Source organism: Camellia sinensis, chromosome 1 (assembly GCF_055761805.1).
Source record: "Camellia sinensis isolate YWXY chromosome 1, ASM5576180v1, whole genome shotgun sequence".
Taxonomy (NCBI): domain Eukaryota; kingdom Viridiplantae; phylum Streptophyta; class Magnoliopsida; order Ericales; family Theaceae; genus Camellia; species Camellia sinensis.
Window position 1 is genome coordinate 161,113,756 of NC_138961.1, and position 18,538 is coordinate 161,132,293.

An 18,538-nucleotide genomic window follows, 5' to 3' on the forward strand; every position below is an offset into this window, starting at 1 on the left:
GTGTTACGTTTGGGAAAAGTGTACTAAAATTTTTTTAGTATGTTATATTAGAGTATTACATTTTTTGAATGTTATATTTTTTTAGTGTTATATTAGAGTGTTACGTTTGGAAAAAAGTACACAGGAGTATTTTTAAATTGTTACGTTTAGTAATTTCAAAACTATGAAAAAACTCACATTTTGGCCATTTATGTAATTCACACCAGAATGAGATCTTTGAATTTATAAGAAAAAAGAAAAAAAACCAAACAATTCATAAAATTACTTTTTGGAATTTATTAATGCTTTATCCATAATGTTTTTATACTTTTGATATATTCAATATTTTTAGAATCCTTATGTTGACAACATTCAGATAATAATTTTGTTAATTATGATTTTTATTTTAGTTTTTGGCAAAATTATGTAAATAGTCCATGTAGTTTACACGATGTGTCAATTTGATCCCTATAATTTCCATTTGCTCGATTTTGCCTTTTAATTTAACAGATTGTGTTATTTTAGTCTAATAAATAACGGTTGTTAAATTAATTTAACGGAAAGTCAAATAATGTGTCAATTTGGTCCCTGTATTTTCTACAATGTGTCAATTTAGTCCCTGTCAAAATTGAGAAAATTGAAACTACAGGGACCAAATTGACACATCGTGTAAAGTACAAGGACCAAAGTAACACATTGTTTGACTTTCCGTTAAATTAACTTAACAATCGTTATTTATTGGACTAAAATGACAAAATTCTTTAAATTAAGGGGCAAAATCGAACAAATTGAAACTATAGGGACCAAATTGACACATCGTGTAAACTACATAGACTATTTGCCTAATTTACCTTTAGTTTTTTAAATATAGAAGTCTAAAATAACGTTAAGATAATAAGCTTTTACTATGTTAATGTTAGTTTGGATTAGATTATAAATGTCTACTCTCTAAATTTAGCATATAAATAACAGAATTTAGCATTTAATGCCAACAGAGTAAAAATTTATGACCTTATGCTGGATAATAAAATTTTACGATCCTCTATTGAACACTTAAACATTAAAATTTAAAAACATAATTCTTTGTTTCAGATCTCATTTCAACCTAACTTTCATTCACTTCAATATCCAAAACAAAAGAGTCCCAGAAAGGGGTGTGAGATTTCTCTCTAGAGATTTTTGGTGCCCCTCTGCCAACTTTTCAGAGAGCTCCAAAAATACGTTTATTGTGTAGATCTAAAAAAATCATGCATAGGAAGATGCTTTTGAGAGTTTCTCTTTGATTCCGACAGTGAAATTGTTTTCCCCCTTGTAAAGGCTTTCGAAACTGTCAAAAATGTTAATTGACACCATCGCCATCACGACCACCACCGCCGAATACAACTTTCCTACCAAGGCTTTTTCGATGCTAATCATCCCTTGGTGTCTCAAAATTTCATCCCATAAACGTCATTTGCATCGTGCAATGTTGTTGAGTTTGGAGGAAGGCTATGGAATTGAAACATGTATAGATAGAAACAGTGGACAAGTACTAATGAACAGCTCTTGTTGAATGATTTCACAACGTTCTAGCTTGGGACGGTTCAGATTCATGGTTGTGGGCCCACCCTTGGGTTATTTTTTATTTATTTAATTTTTTTATGAGATTTGAAGAGACAGTTTAACATTTATGTAAAAGATTAAGGTAATTGAGAATTAGCAACTATTTAACGGAAAAAAAAAACATTTAGGCCATGTTTGTTTGGGTGGACATGAGCTTGGGATTGGACTAATAATCTAATAAAATTATTAATTCGATGTTTGGTTAAACAATTGAAGTGCGGACTAATTATTTTAAACTTGACTATTAGTTAAGATAGGATACATAATCCAATAGATTCGTAGTCCTAGAACTATTAGTCGTGGGAATGTTAATCCAGTCCGCCCAAATAAACATGGCCTTAGTAACCTTGGGCCATGGTCAAGTGGTGTTTTAGGAAAATTTATAATTTTTTATCGAGACACGATAAAGTAGCATGGACTTATTACTTCATGATTGATGGATGACATAGTCACCTAATAATTTTCCATTTGATTGGCTAACATTTCTTTTGTTTTCCATTTTGATTGGCTGACATTTCTTTTGAAACAAACACATATCTCTATTTTTTTATTATTATTATTTTTTTTTCCACACAAACGTTAGCTATTTGTATGATAATCAATTTTTAATGAGAAATTTATTTATAAATCTTATTTAGAGGACTTATAACCCAACAAGTTTACAAAGTATTCTTATATTCTATTTTTTTATTTTTTATTTTTTATTTTTTTATCAGCAAATCAAAGAACTTTATTGATGAAAAAAACTATACATAGCATATGAAGAAAAATCAATAAGGGTGACAAGAACACAACCAAAAGCAGGTTCAAGCCAAGAAAGTTGGTGAGGAACCAACCAAAAGAGGAAAAGGAAACAAAACAACGCCAATGTAGCAGCAACACAAAGATACCATATCAGTAGCCAAAAAATAGAAGAGCACCTTTGCTACAGCCCAGAGAAAACAATACCAGCAATACCAATAGTAGACCTCTCACAGAAACCATCTGGTAGCTCTTAGATGCACTTCTTAATCTGGTCCAGGTTGTTGATGAAATCATTAACAGAGTACATAATCCCTTTTGAGGAAGCTTTAAACCATAAGGGAAATCTGATATTTATAGTTTCACATAACACTGATCCACAAGCCTGCACTCCATTAAATATACAATCATTCTTGACTTCCAAGTAGACCAGAGAGCAATTCGAGGTAATACCCTCCACATTCTCTTAACCATTTTCTTGTGATTCCAGCCTAGCCACCAATGAAATAAGGTATCAATAGACCATGGCACCACCCAAAGACACCCCCGCCATTGCAGCAAATCAGTCCATATTTTCCAAGAGAAGGGACAGTGCAGAAGCATATGAACAACAGATTCATTCTCAACTTTGCAAAAGGCACATAAAATTGAAGCACTACTATTAAGTATACCAATATGCTGAAGAAAGTCACCTGTTTTCACTCTATTCCTCCAAACTAGCCAACCAAAAAATTGTACTTTGAGGGTGTTAGTAATGGGCGCCCATGTGGCATGACCATTAAAATTTGATTTTGAATCCTTATCCAAATAGGTTTTGATTTTGAAATCAAACCTATTTAGGATAACCACTCTTGAAACAGACGTTATCAGTTTGAACTGATATAGATAGATATAATATATATTAGATATTATCTGTATCTTAACTGATATGGATAGATATTATAATATATTAAATATTTGTTATATGGTTATGGGTAATCCAAGAGAAACAACGTTGAGTCTGTTTCAACCCATATTCTGACTCTCTCCCAAGAAACAACGATCAAAGTCATTTTGCACTGTGGTTTGTGTGGGTGATATTCACCATTGTAATATCACCCCACTGCTGGGATTGATTTATCAGACTCTGGAAGCACGTGATTTATCCACGAGGTTCTATCATCGAAAGGTATGATATGATTATTTTATCCGCTGCATAATTGTTTGTTTTTATTTACATTGGTATCAGAGCCATTGATGGATATTTTCGTGTTTCTATTTTTACATGCGTATATATACATGTATATGCATGAATATTAATGGAGGAGGAAGATGAAGTGCACGGTTTTCTTTTTTTTGCATTTTAACTCCATTTAGATTGAGAGAGTGATATACCTCAATTTTATGTTGCTTAAATGTTATTTTTTATGCCATAAATGTTTTTATTGTGAAAAATGGAGTCCGTCAGTACAAAAATCGGACCGGAAAACACCCGGGAAGGCGGCGCGTGTGATTCACGCGCTGTATGACGCCGAGCAGCAGCCCCACGCGCCACCACGCGCCACCACGCGCCGAGCGCGTTAGGCACGCGCCCCCACGCGCCACACGCGCGATCTGTCAGCTTCCTTCCACACGCGCGCGTTAGCCGCGCCGCTTCCAGCCGCGCCACGTGTGCGACACACGCGCGCCATGCGCCGCGCCGCGCCGACTCGCGCCGAGTTGCGCTGAGCCGCGAGCCGAGCCGTTTTTCCCCCTGGCTTGGCTCTAAGGCTCTGTTTGTTTGTTTTTTAATTCTGAATTGCGTTAATTGGCTATAATGTATTCGTTATAGCTTTGTTTTAAGCATGGTTGGTACCCTTAGACTCAGAATTAATTTTTCTTCATTCTGTAAAATTTTGAAAATTTTACGAAAATAAAAAATATTTATTCTGTGTTAATAATTCATTTTTTATGCTTTAAAATGATTCTGGTATTACATAAATAATTTTCTGGGGTTGAAATTTTTATTGTGGACTTCTGAAATGTTTTACTATCTACTGGTAATATTGTCTCAGTTTATCAGTTTCTGGATTTTTTATTTCTAATTTTATGTGTGTTTATTAGTTATTTAAAATTCCAGAATATTTCAGAAAAATTCCAGAAAATTTCAAAATGATGTACACTTTAATTATGGCATAATCTGAATATTGAATACAGCATATTTTTTTTTGGATTTGTAATATGTTGAAATTAGAAGAGCATGATTATTTATTTATTTATTAGAATTCCATTATTAAATAAATATAGCATGAGTTATTTGTAGATTTACATTAAAATGCTATTGTATGGAATTTATCATGCTTTGTATATGCCATAGTCAGTGGGAGGTTATTCGGTTGAGAGAAATCTTTGTAGATTAACTCCCGAAAACCAATATTTTTGCGCATAAATTAAACTAAATTTTGGATAATTGTCACTTGTGGCGCAAGAGATGATTACGAGCATAGCGGATTTTCGATCTTGCGACTTGTGTAATATTGTCACTATTTAATTTAGATTTTTGCGGCAAAATTATATTATGCTAATCAAATTAATCCCAATGCGAATTTCTCTCTAAATTGATTTAGCTTATGGAAGTTAATTTGGTTGACCTAAACTTAGTAGAGATGTTCAAATGTGAACAAACTAATCCCATTCTTTAGATGAGAAAAAGTCTTGGAGACTTTAGGTCAAACCTTAATTGAGCCAAAGTAAGGAAACATGACTCAAAGTCGCCGTGTTTTTGTTGCCTTGTTTGGCACAATAAAAACTAATGTGTGCGCTATAGTTAGCGGCACGCTACATAGTTTTGGTTGGCGAGTTTTGGAGTTATGAAATTAGTAAGCCCTCAATAGATCTGTATATGATCTTGACTAATGAGCTGCGCGGATTGACTTTGTAATTTGACTTGTAAATAATGTTACATCATTGGATGAAGTAACATTCAAGAGTCACGTCATCCAAGAAATGCGAGCTTAAATAAATTAGTCATTAAGTGTAAGACGAGTAGCCAGTACGAGCAGTGTTTTGCTCTCTATCCAATTATTGGGAGTGGATTGAGCGAAATTTCATGCACTATAATAGTGTGCGTTGAAATATCACGTGAAGTTAAAAGATTAGCGCTTAGAAGCTGCAAAATCTATTAACACTGAGTGAAAAGATTAGCGCTTAGTGGCTGCAAAATCTATTAGCATTGCCAACTTGTCTAAGTGTGGACACTTACTGTTTCCACACTTGAGTGTGAAACATGGATGAGGTGCTTCTTTGTGTGATTCCTTTACTAGGCTAACGTTTTGAATAACATTTACCACTAAGCGCAAACGTTGCAGCATAGTAATGAAAAGGTTAAGGCTGACAAGGTTGTTATGACTCTAAGAATTTAACGCATCGCTTGTAAGAGCATTGTGTTGAATTAGACTCTTTAGCCTAATTCGCGCTTAAGTTACTTCAGGAGCTATCATAGTTGATAGCTTATTCTCTCATTCTTGTGGATAGTAGAATTAATTGCAAGTAACTATGAAGCGAGAAATAGAGATGGCAACAGGAGTATCGTCATCTTTCAACTAGATGTATTAAAGTGTATGGAGAATAAAATTGACTTGAAGGTGCAGGGGATTAGCACCTACTAGTTAAATTTGCGACTTAGGCGCAGTTGATATCTCCATGACATCCTTTTTTATGATCTAGTGAATATGACTTAGTCGTGAGTCATTACCTAGTTGGGCCTAAACCTTTAAAACTTGTCTTCGAGAACTCACACATTAAGATGATTGGAATTAGTTTATGACATTGGTCATGAACCAGTGGCTTATTATACTTAATCACATTAATGAGATGATGACACGATGGTTTGAGTAGGCCTTCTCAGGCCCACTCGCTTATGACATCCTGCTCTCATGTGAATGTGTAACTTTGTTCGCAATGGGTGCGCACAAGTAAGTAGGAAAGCCGCAGAAGGTCATTTGTTTTGGCGCATTTAGTCCACTATGATATTTTGTGACTAGATATGTGTGAGGGTATGATAGCTAAACCTCAATCTCGACACATTTATAGATTACGATACGCATCTGAGTCAAGACTATTTGATCTCCCATAAGTCAAAAGTTTAGAGACGATTTTTGACATTGCACATATGAGGTCGAGATCAATTAGATAAGAGTTTTTTGTGCTTTTAGTTTTGACCAAGGTGGCGAGTATCTATTTGAGTTATTTTTCCAGAAAACTCTGTGAAGAGAGATGGATGCTTAGAAAATTGATTATTCCTAGTACTCAACAACACACTGGTGTAGTAGAGATAAGGAATTAAATATTGTTAATGTTAGGTAGATAATGGCGCAAAATGTTTCCCAATTGGGAATTGCACTAGTTTGTTGCCTATATCCCTAACTAAGTGCCCTCCATATCAGTTTTTACACTCCATTTTGAGTAATGGGTTAGCAGAGAGCCATCTATGGGCGATCTGTAACCATTAAGCAGCTTATCTTTATTCTACTTCTCATAAGATTGCGAAGTTAAGACCTAGGGTTCTATAGCGCATTATTGTATGCTGTCTTGTAAACACAAAGGGTCGTGTGGCGCATTATTGTATGCGGTCATGCAAACCCTCCGGGTCATGTGCATATAGGTAAGCAGCTTTGTGGTAGTGTAACTAAGTCACATAAAGTTTTATTAGTAAAGGTGACGTGAATAGAGTTTTCGGAACTCTATAAGATGGAGAATTCCAAGCATAGCGCTCTATGTAGCCTAGTTGAGAATGGAAAGAAATTTCCAATATCCTGGGGACAGTGGGAGCGATGTGTCTACTAATGGATTACTCCATTAGAGCAGAATACTCTACATTCTTAGTTGCGTGGTAGCAAATGTGAAAATTTTCCACGTCATCACTGGGTGATTGAGAGGGAAACATTCATGATTGCTCCGCAAGATGATAAAGAGCCTAGGATAATGCCAAAGGCTCTAGTCTCCTGTTTTTAGAAAGTGGATCAATGTTGCGCAGTTTAAGACAAAGTCTTTGAGGATTAACCTTTTTTTATAATTTGGTTGACTTTCCATTATGACGCAAAACTGTTATAAAGTTATGCGTAATTTGGATAGTCATTTTTGAGGCATAAGGCTCGCTAGATACCGGATGGTCGCACCATTGAGGAAAGTGTAGACCATGAGAAGACTTCCTCCTGGGGAGTGAGGTTATTTTGACTTAGGCTATAATTGACATAAGTTCGGAACATTGATTTGTGGACATTGTGACCCGATTTCTCATTAGAGAATTGGATAAGTAGATCCGTAGGGATTTACCTTCTGCTTTTATGGTGAAAAGTTAGGAGCGCAAAAAGGTTGCTAGTTCCAATAAATCTTTTACAGCCTAAAGCAGTTATCCAAACAGTGGTTCTTAGATTTCGTCAAGCCATGATAGGGCAACGATGATCGATGAAGACCACTGAGGCATGATCAATGGTCCAAAAGAAGTTTTTCCTTACTTAGTCATTATGAGCCAGGAATTTATAAGGTTGTCGCCACCTAGGGTGGGCAGTCCTCCATTTTAGATATGATGGACATGGGTGATGTAATTCATATGCTCGGATGTACGATCCTTAGGGATTGTTTTAGGAAAATTCTCGGTTTGTCTTCGATGACTTACATAAGGAATATCCTAGAACGATTCTAGATGCAAAATTGCAAACCCATTGACTTACCTATCGGTAAAAGCCAGAGCCTTAGCTATTGAGTGAATCCTCAGATTGTCTTTGGGAGAAACAGATGACCTATATTCCTTGTTTTTTTTTTTTTTGTTGTGGGAGCCTAAAGTACGCTATGTGGGCGTATTCGGCATGATAAGTTTTATCTTTGATAAATGGTTAACTGAGTTGTTTAGACATTGACCTTGCTCATTAGACTGTGGATAAAATGCTTTATTAGAAGCATATTAATTTGCTCCTTGTAAAATTCAATGCGCTAGTTGGGCGCATCTGCGCTAGTTGGGCGCATTAAGAATGAACGCAAATTGGTCACCAAAAAAAATATCTTTAGAGAGGTTATTGCGCAAGAGGTAGTGATCTTAAATCATTTCATGTGAGGCGCACATGGTGGATTCCGTTGTATATACTTATCGCAAGAGGTGCTGATAAGGCTTATGTTTGGAATCTATAATTGCGCAAGCTGTGGTCAATTTTTTTTAAATCGATCACTTATTTTGAGATGATGGGATGTTGACACTATTATGGTTTGTGTCATAATGATTAGCAAATGATGATGTCAGCAGGCAAGATTGGCTCACTCACACGAGCAATCGCCCTTGGCGCTTGGGAGCGAGCAAGGATGAGACTGGTGGTTTATTTTTATTCGGAGCCAAGAGAGGCTTAAATCATCCACTATGTATGTCGCCTTGGTTATAACCAAGATGAGGTCGTGTTAAGGACCAAACATGGATGTTAGTACCCACTTTCCATGTTGTGCCTGTTATGATTAGCCAGATTCGAGATCTCATTTGACGCCTAGAAGGCGAGCAAATAGAGAATTCGGGTTAGGCGCTAGAAAGCGACTAGACTAATATCTGTACGGTGTATCGAGTATGACGTCACTCTTTATGGAAGAGTTACTCCACCGTAACATATATTCATACTATATGTGCTTAGCGACCGAGTAATGAGGTGAGAGAATGGATCCCTGCTTCCTCACCGTGTGAGTCTTACGAGTCATTATTGATATGACTTTCATTTATGTACCCTTTTGTGACTTTTGACTATGTCATAAGGTAAGGGGTTGATGTTCTGCTACTTTGGTATGTTGCCTGCGGTCATGCATGATTCGGCCTTAAGGGACATCACTGGGAAAGCGGTCAATCCTAAACTAAATGGCATGAGTGCAAAGGGAAGATCATCTAGTATTACACCACTGTTGTATATTCACTGCCGGCAACTCACATCGCTCTGTATGAGAGGCGAATTGAGTGTGAATATATTGCAAGAATTGAGAGGGTCAAACATGCTCTTTTTGAGGGATTAGAGATGTTTTTTGGACCGGTGTAATTAGATGGGTCTGGGGTATATGAGACACTATTTCTTTTCTTTTTGGGTTGATGTCTCTATGCTGGCTCATTTTGAGTTTCTAGTATAGAGCTCCCACATGCAGGTGTTCTCAGCAGTCGCACGGTGCAGTGGCTAGTATGAGATTGTTCGTTTTTGGGGAGATTGAGATAGAGATGTGGCAGTGTCATGCCAACTCATGTGCGAGTGGGAGATGTTAGTAATGGGCGCCCATGTGGCATGACCATTAAAATTTGATTTTGAATCCTTATCCAAATAGGTTTTGATTTTGAAATCAAACCTATTTAGGATAACCACTCTTGAAACAGACGTTATCAGTTTGAACTGATATAGATAGATATAATATATATTAGATATTATCTGTATCTTAACTGATATGGATAGATATTATAATATATTAAATATTTGTTATATGGTTATGGGTAATCCAAGAGAAACAACGTTGAGTCTGTTTCAACCCATATTCTGACTCTCTCCCAAGAAACAACGATCAAAGTCATTTTGCACTGTGGTTTGTGTGGGTGATATTCACCATTGTAATATCACCCCACTGCTGGGATTGATTTATCAGACTCTGGAAGCACGTGATTTATCCACGAGGTTCTATCATCGAAAGGTATGATATGATTATTTTATCCGCTGCATAATTGTTTGTTTTTATTTACAGAGGGGAATAGCATTATTCCACACAACTTACAGATTTCTAGTTGAGGACCAAGAAGAGAATCACTGAACTTGTATAAATCATAAACCTTGAAGATGCCAGCAATAGAACCATTCCACCCAGGACAATTCTTAACATTAAGATTAAGTGGAGGGGCCTCCCTTAATGTTGCAGCCAAACTAGTAACCTCCTCATTCTCCCAATCATACAGATTTCTTTTGAAAGAGAAGTTCCACTCCTCCAAACTGGTTTTTCCTATCGAAGTAACTAAATAACGAGTCTTCCTTATCATCTAATAACCAAAAGAGTCTAGGGAACTCTGCTTTTAGGCATCTATTACCAAACCAAACATCATGCAAAAACTTAATTATACTCCCATTCCCAATCCTTATCTGAAACTTTTCCAAATAGAACTACTATAGGTTGATTATGACTTGGAATGGCAACAACATCATTCCAGATTTTAGAGTGTCTCACTGAAGAGCTCCTAAGTGGCAGCCATTTGCCCTTCTCAATCATGTATTTACCGCACAATAACCTTCTCCATAGAGCACTAACTTCATTCCCAAATTTCCACCACCATTTAAGGAGTAAGCTAGTATTAACATCCTTTATTCTTCTAATACCCAATCCACCTTGGTCTAAAGTTTTTGATACTTCAACCCTTTTCACTAGGTGGACCTTTATCTTTAAATCATTTTCACCCCCACAAGAAAGCAACTTCAAGCCTTTTAATCTCTCTAACAACTCCAATGGGCATTCTGAATGTAGCACTCTGAGTTTTTCTTCATCGCTTAAGCGATGGATTGGTCGCTCGAGTGGTCTTTCGACTCTTCTAGTACTTTTACAGGTCTGTGATTCTGAGAGTTGTTGATCCTTGATCAACGCAAGTTTGGTCCCTCAAGCAATCTGCCTTATGTGGTCTGAACTTTTGGGAGATGTCATTGTGCGCTCGAGCGGTATCACTTATCTATCTGGTCGCTCGAGTGGTCTGTCCATTTTCAACAGCTATAAAAGTCATTTTTGGTCATATCTAGATCACTTCTCTCTCTCTCTCTCTTCTCTCTTATTCCGCCGTTTTTTAGCTTTCAAGCTCTTCCCACTTGATTTTCATCTACTTCTACCCATCTTTGACCCATAGTCCCTTAGACCTAAAGGTAGAGGGTCGCGAGGGCTTTATTTTAATCTGAGCGGATCGTGTTTTCATCGCCATAGATTTTTTCGATTTTCTCCTCATCGCTTCAAGAGGTAGGGATTTATTTGTTCCTCTTCAATACCTTGTCTATAGATAGACATGTGATAGATTTTATTGCATAAAATCATATCCATTATGGATTTTTTTGAAAATCATAAAGAGGATCTAGGGTTTGAATCTTTGGAGTAGAAATGGTGAAATTGATTGTTGTTGGGTTAATTGGAGGGTAGCTTAACTTGTTTATGTCGAAAAAAGGAAAAAAGCCATAATTTTATAATTTGTCCTAATGAATTAAAAAGGGGTAAAGTTAAATAATATTTGTGTCTTGTTAATATTGAGTTGTGTTATTGCGTTAATAGTATAAAGGGAGAATCAACGTTGATAATGGAATTTATTTGGATTAATCATGTTAAGTTGAGTTGGGTTATGGCTTGGAATCCATGGATGTGATTTTATCGAAAATGTGGAAATTGGTCTTTTTGAAAGAAAAGGATTTGAACAATGTATATTGGAAAACAAAACAGTTGATTTTGAAAAGAAAAAAAAATCATGATGTATTGTAAATTTACAATTTGAACTTGAGGTTGGATTTTGAAACCGTTGAATACTGTTGTCATTATCATTGTTGTTGAATTTAAGGTCAAGTGAGCATCGGACAATCGAATTGCATGTGTTTAAATATTTATGCTTAGAGGTTTTGTCCTTGGTCATCTGTGGAGGATGACATTGTGATGTTGAATAGATTTTGTGTATGTAGTACACTCTGGTCATTTATATTTATCTAAGTTATGTGATGGTTGGAAATGTGCATGTGCTGAGAATAAGAGGTACCATTACCTTCCAGCTAGCACCTGAAAAATTGGCTACGCTAAGAATGTAGGGTGCCAGTACCTTCTAGCTAGCGCTTGGAGAACTTGACAAAGGTACCATTACCTTCCAACTGGTGACTGGTAAATTGGAGTGAGTATTGGAAAGGTGTATCCTTGGCTTATCGTGCTTAAGGCATGTAGAGTGTTGTTGGGTTTTCTCGTTATCATCTCAGTTCCATTTATGTGTTTCATGCATGGTGATGATTATTTTGTAGAGGATGTCAATTGTTGTATATAGTTACGTGGAGAGTATTTTATATGTATCATCTTCATGCTTGTTAGGATGCTTCTATCTGGAAATTGTAATTTGGAATTGGGTGTGAGTTTAGTAATTAGGGAAAAGTATTTGGGCTTCATGAGTTGTTTTCAAACACCGATTATTGTCTAGCAAGTTTAATAAAGAGGTAACACGAAGAGAGAAAAACGAACGGTATTGTGTTGTTGGACAAATCGAATGATTTTGAGAAAAGTACCTAGGTAAGTATATCTTCATGTATAAACCGGCACATATGTTTATACGGTATGACTGAAAGCATTCATGATCATAACTATCTGTATATTGTTATTATTTAGGATCATGTTGGGATCTCTACTGGACTTTATGTTCATCTCACGTTGGTAATCCTTTTTCAAGTGAACATCAAGAAGTGTTTCAAGATCGAAAATCTTCATTATCTACTGGCCACAGAGCCTTTTATTTGTTGGCTGAATGTCGTTGTTGTAAAAGGGTTGAACCCTTTCTTTTTTATGTAATGATGTAAGCCTGCAAGCAGTTTACTGTAATCATGTTACATGTTTGCATTTACCCTGTATACGAATGAAAGAATCTTCATTTACTTATCTTTATTAAGATACTGGAATTTCTATCTGCTATCTCTAAAATTGTTTGTAATAATGGTTTGAAATGTTATCCAAGTAATAAAAAGTGGGGTGTTACACTGAACATAGATAGATAATAGATAGGTAGGCTAGATAAGATAGACTTAATCAAAGTTAATCTACCTACAAAGGATATAAGGCTTCTTTTCCAACCAGCCAACCTAGATCTAACCTTCTCCAAGACAGGCTTCCAAATTGATTTCCTACTTGGATTAGCACCTAAAGAAAGACCCAAAAATTTGAGAGGCAAACCTTGGACCTTACAATTCAAAATATCAGCATATGAGGCCAGAGTAGCATCATCCACCCCAACTCCACACACAACACTCTTATGAAAGTTCATTCTCATACCAGAAAGAATTTCAAAACATCTTAGGACACTTTTTGTGTGTACTAATTGATCCACATCTGCCTCACAAAATAGTATGGAATCATCAGCAAATTGGAGATGAGATATCACAACCTCATTCACCCTAACTTTTACCCATTTTATAATGCTTTTTTCATAAGCTCTATTTATTAGAATATTTAGACCTTTAGCCACTATGTTAAATAGAAAGGGTGATAAGGAATCACCTTGTCTAAGTCCCTTTTGTAGAGAAAACTCCTTTGTTGGTGAACCACTCACCAACACAGACAATCTTGCTTTAAAAACACATTTCCTCATCCAAGATATCTATTTTGATCCAAATCCAAAATTTGATAGAGAGCATTCCCAATTAATTAAATCATAAGCTTTCTCAAAATCAATCTTAATAACCATGCATTTCCTTCTAGCTTTTTTCCATCCATCTACTATTTCATTTTTTCCATCAAGTATACTTCTTCCACCTAAGAAAGGAGATTGAGATTCGCCAATAACTTCAGGAAGAACTGTCTTAAGTCTATGAGCTAGTACCTTTGAGAGAATCTTGAACATACAACCCACCAAACTAATGGGTTTGTAATCAGCCAATCCAATAGGATTATCTATCTTAGAAATAAGAGTGATAAATGAGCTATTAATACCATAGAACAACTTACTATCACTACTAAAGAAAGGGCCTTTTGAGTCGGTTTTTTGAGTCGGCAAATTTTACGGTCGCAAAAGGTAGCCTTTTTGAGACGGCACAGAGTTACCGACTCAAATACCAAACCTTTAGCGTTGGCACCATTGGCCGACACAAAAAATTAATATTTGATAGCATTATTTGAGTCGGTTGAATTTACCGACGCAAAAGATAGAACTTTTGAGTCGGCATAGACCTTTTGCGTCGGCAAATTTGTGCCGACACAAAAAATTAGACCTTTTTGTGTCGGCAACTCATGCCGTAGCAAAAAAAAAAAATTTATAGCCAAGATATATATATATATATATTTACTTGATTATATTTAATAAATATATTTATTTATACATATACTTTTATATTAATATTGAGTGTATATACTATAAATAATATATATCTTGTTTAATATCTGAAAGAGGTATGGTGGTGAAGTGGATTTAGCGTGGTGATCTCGGGTCAAATTGTCCAAATGGTTGTGTGTTCGAAACTTGGGAGCCTCAATGAGAAAATTATGAGTTAAATTTTTTAAAACATTTAACCACTTTTTGAGTCGGCAATCTACCGTCACAAAAAATTAAAACTTTTTGCGTCGACAGATTGCCGACTCAAAAACTTTTTGCGACCCTACCATTTTCGTCCCTTGAGTTGCCATCGAAACCCCGTCGCAAAAAGTTTTTGCGTCGGCAAATACGCTATTTGTGACGGCACGCTGCCGACTCAAAAGCCCTGTTTTCTAGTAGTGTATTAACATGAAAATCCCTCATAAAATGCATTACGTCATGCTTTAATGATTTCCAGAATTTCTGAAAAAATAGGAGATTAAATCCATCTAGTCCTGGTGCTTTATTTCCATTACACTCCTTGATTGTTGCCCTTACCTCATTTTCAATGAAATCAGCTTTAAGGTCTTGAAATGCATAACTTGCTTCAATTGATTTGAAAGGACCTCCCAAAATTGGTCTACTCTCTCAGCTTTCAGAGAGCTGCCTCTTGAAGTGGAGATATACCTTATGTTTTACTGTATTTGATTCCTCAAAAATTTCATCTTCTACTATGATAGAATTAATTGAATTTCTATTCCTTTTGCTACTAGCCATAACATGGAAAAACCTAGTGTTTCTATCCCCGTTGATGGTCGAATTGACTTTAGACTTCTGTTGCCATAGCCATTCCATCATTCTATTGAGCTACCAAACCTCCCCTCTCACCTCTCTTCTTCTAAAATTTTCAACCTCATCTAGTGTTCTATCTTCAGCAATGATGTCAAAAGCATTCAACTCCTCCCCAGCCACTTTAAGTTTTAAAGACACATTCCTAAATACTTCTGTATTCCATTTTTTTAGCTCCAACTTCAGCAGCTTTATGTCATGGCCTTGGTTGTTTCCAAGCTATCTGTGCGGGCACGTAGACAATCTCAAGTTTCACTTGATGATACTAAGTCAGCCTAACTCACAAACTTAAAAGAAAGACAAGTAAGAAGAGCACAAGAGAGTTTGAGAGAATGTCTTGTATTCACTATAAGAAAGCTTTACAACTCTTGGATTCTTGATGGAGCAAATGAGCTCCTCCCCTATTTGTAGACACTCTTGGCCTCTCATAGAACACTCTAGAAGCCACTAGGAAATACATGGAGAAGCTTTCCTTGGAAGCCTTTCTTACAAGCTACAAGAATGTTCTAGAATACTTTAGAAATATCTATACAAGATATTTACAAGTCTAGTATGTACAAGTGTCTTGAATACTCAAGGATGTTCTAGAATCCTCCATGTTCTCTCAAGTGTTGGAATGAGCTAGGAAGTTCTAGATCCTTCCATTGACCTCTATTCTCTCAAGCTCCCATATTTTTTCAAGTCTTCCAGGAGCTTCCCGAATATTCTATTAACCTCTCTTCCTTGAGAATTCCTCTTGGTAGGCAATTCTGTCTAGGTAATTTGGTGGGACGTGACATTTAGTTTCTGAAGCAGAGTGTACCTAGCTCTTCCAACAATCTTGGTTTCATTCCAAAAATTTTTCAAGAATGAAAGAAAACTAGGGTGAATTGCCTACGCATTAATGAATTTGAAAGGCCTAGGCCCCCAATATCTCTTATGTTCCATAAGCAAAAGAGGACAATGATAAGAAATTGTTGTAAGAAGACCCACAGTTTGAAATTAAACTTCTGCAGCCACTCAGGATTAAGCAAAGAGTTATGCTAGGGATCCCAAATAATATTCTACCAAATTTTCTACCAAATCTCTTACATGGATGTAGGACCCACACACACATGGGTGTGAAACTCACACACATATGGGTTTGTGTAGGCTACACACCCATGTAAGAGGTTTAGTAAAAAAATTGATAGATTATTTAGAGTCTATAACATTTCTCTTAAGCAAAATCCTATCAATCCTGCTCCATGTCTCCCTATCATGAGCATTACATCATGTGTACTTCCTACCTGTAACTCACATTTAATGAAATTATTCACCTCTTTCATCTCCTTATCCCTTTTGGAGCTGCCCACTCTTTCACCCATATTTCTGATGTTATCACCCCATTACAACATATAAGAGTTTTAGAGATCAAATTTTTTAGTCTCTAAAAGGGAAAATTTTGTTGTAAAAGACATTTAGGGACCAATTTCTATCGTCGTGAGGATAGTCGCTAAAAGACCGTTTCAAAAAGTAAAAAACAAGGCTTTTAGCGACAAAATTTCAAAAATATCACTAATAAATAAACTTTTAGGGACAAAATACTTTGGTCTCAAAATAGTTTATTTTTTGAAACAAAAAATTTGGTCCCAAAAGGATAATTCATCACTAATGTTCAATGTTCGTTGCTAAAAATATAATAACATTTTTTGCAACAAAAATATTTAGTCCCTAAAAAATAATTTTATCCATAAATTTTAGTCTCTAAAATCTTAATTTTTTGTAGTGCCCATACAGCATGGTTTTGGGAAATCGGATTTTAGCTTTGACAAAGTTACCCCAAAAATTGCATTTATTACTCACCTCATTGGGTGCATATACATTTAAAATATCACAAACAAAAGAATTAAGCAAAGTACCTGACAGAAGAACACATCTTCTATTACTGCAACATTCAAACAACTAACAATATCTAGATCCCAAATGCGAAGCAGGCCCCGTACTAACCCATCTGAATCCACAGCCATAAATTCCATGTTTCTCCTTCGCCACAAAGCTCTAACTTCACTTTCTAAAATATAAGCTTTTTTTTGTTTCCTGGAAAAACACCATATCAATCATTGTTGTTATCATTGAAAATCGAAATAGTCGATTTTTATTTTTTCAATATTGTTTTATGTTTTCACTTTACTGTGTGAATGTTCACAGTGGTATGAACTTAGTTTTTTTAAGAGTAATTGAATGTTATTGTAAACTCTGAACATTCATATTATATTTTGGTATAAATTTTATTTTTTCAAATGTTAGTTATATATTTATTTTTTATTGTGAACATTCACATTGTACTTTGTTAAGTTTTTTTTTTAAATTTTTTTTTTAAGGTTAGTTATATATTTTCTTGTTTACTGTTAACATTTACATTATATTTTGATTTTCATTTAGACTTTTTATTACGTTATTTTTCAATTTTCACATTATAAGAAAGTGTGAAAGTAGGATATTTATTAGTTTCTATAATTTTAAAAGAGTAAAATTTTAAATAAGATATTTATTATTTTCCATGATTTTCTCTTACTATATAGATTCTAATTCAAATGGGTTAAGTATTATGATAAATTACACTTACACCCCTTGAGGTTTGCGTTTAATACATATCACCCCCAGACGTTTGAGAGATTACACTAACCCCCCTTTCATTGTAATTGTTCAGACGAAATGAAAATATTAAACTTATGCACTCTCTCTTTTCTTGCTTTGCTTTACTTCCTCTATTTTTTCTTTTTTTTCTTTCTTCCCTTACCTTTGCTTTACTTTCTTTTTCTAATGTAATCTCCTCTATTTTTCTACTAAGAGTTCTTACCTTTTATATAAGCAAAGAAGTTTGTGAAATGAGACTATTAATCACAAGGGCGAGAATATAATTTTCAAAATGACGAGAATGCATCGGCTGAACAAAACCCTCTGTCAGGGATGGTGATCTTCAACACCGACAATGAAAATCTACGGTATTTTGAAGATGAAAGTCTCCGATATTATGAAAACGGAGATATTGGGGTATAGGTTGTGGTGTGTATTTAAACAAGCAGGTGGTGTGTCATCGTAAGACTAGTAATGAAAAATTAAGGTGTAAACTAAGATATTTTAAAGCACTAAAAATTATTATGTGTGTGTAGTAAGTAATTGTGTATATTGAGAGGATTAGTGATGCGTAAATAGAAGTATCCTAATATTTTTGAAATGTAATAATTATACTACCAAATGATAATTTTGAAAAATTAATATTTATGAAGTGTAATAATTATATTACCAAAAAAATTAATTTTCTCAAAAAAATTAATATTTTGACACCGAGGCAGCATTAACGTACGTAAGGCGCTGCATCCCCACCAATTA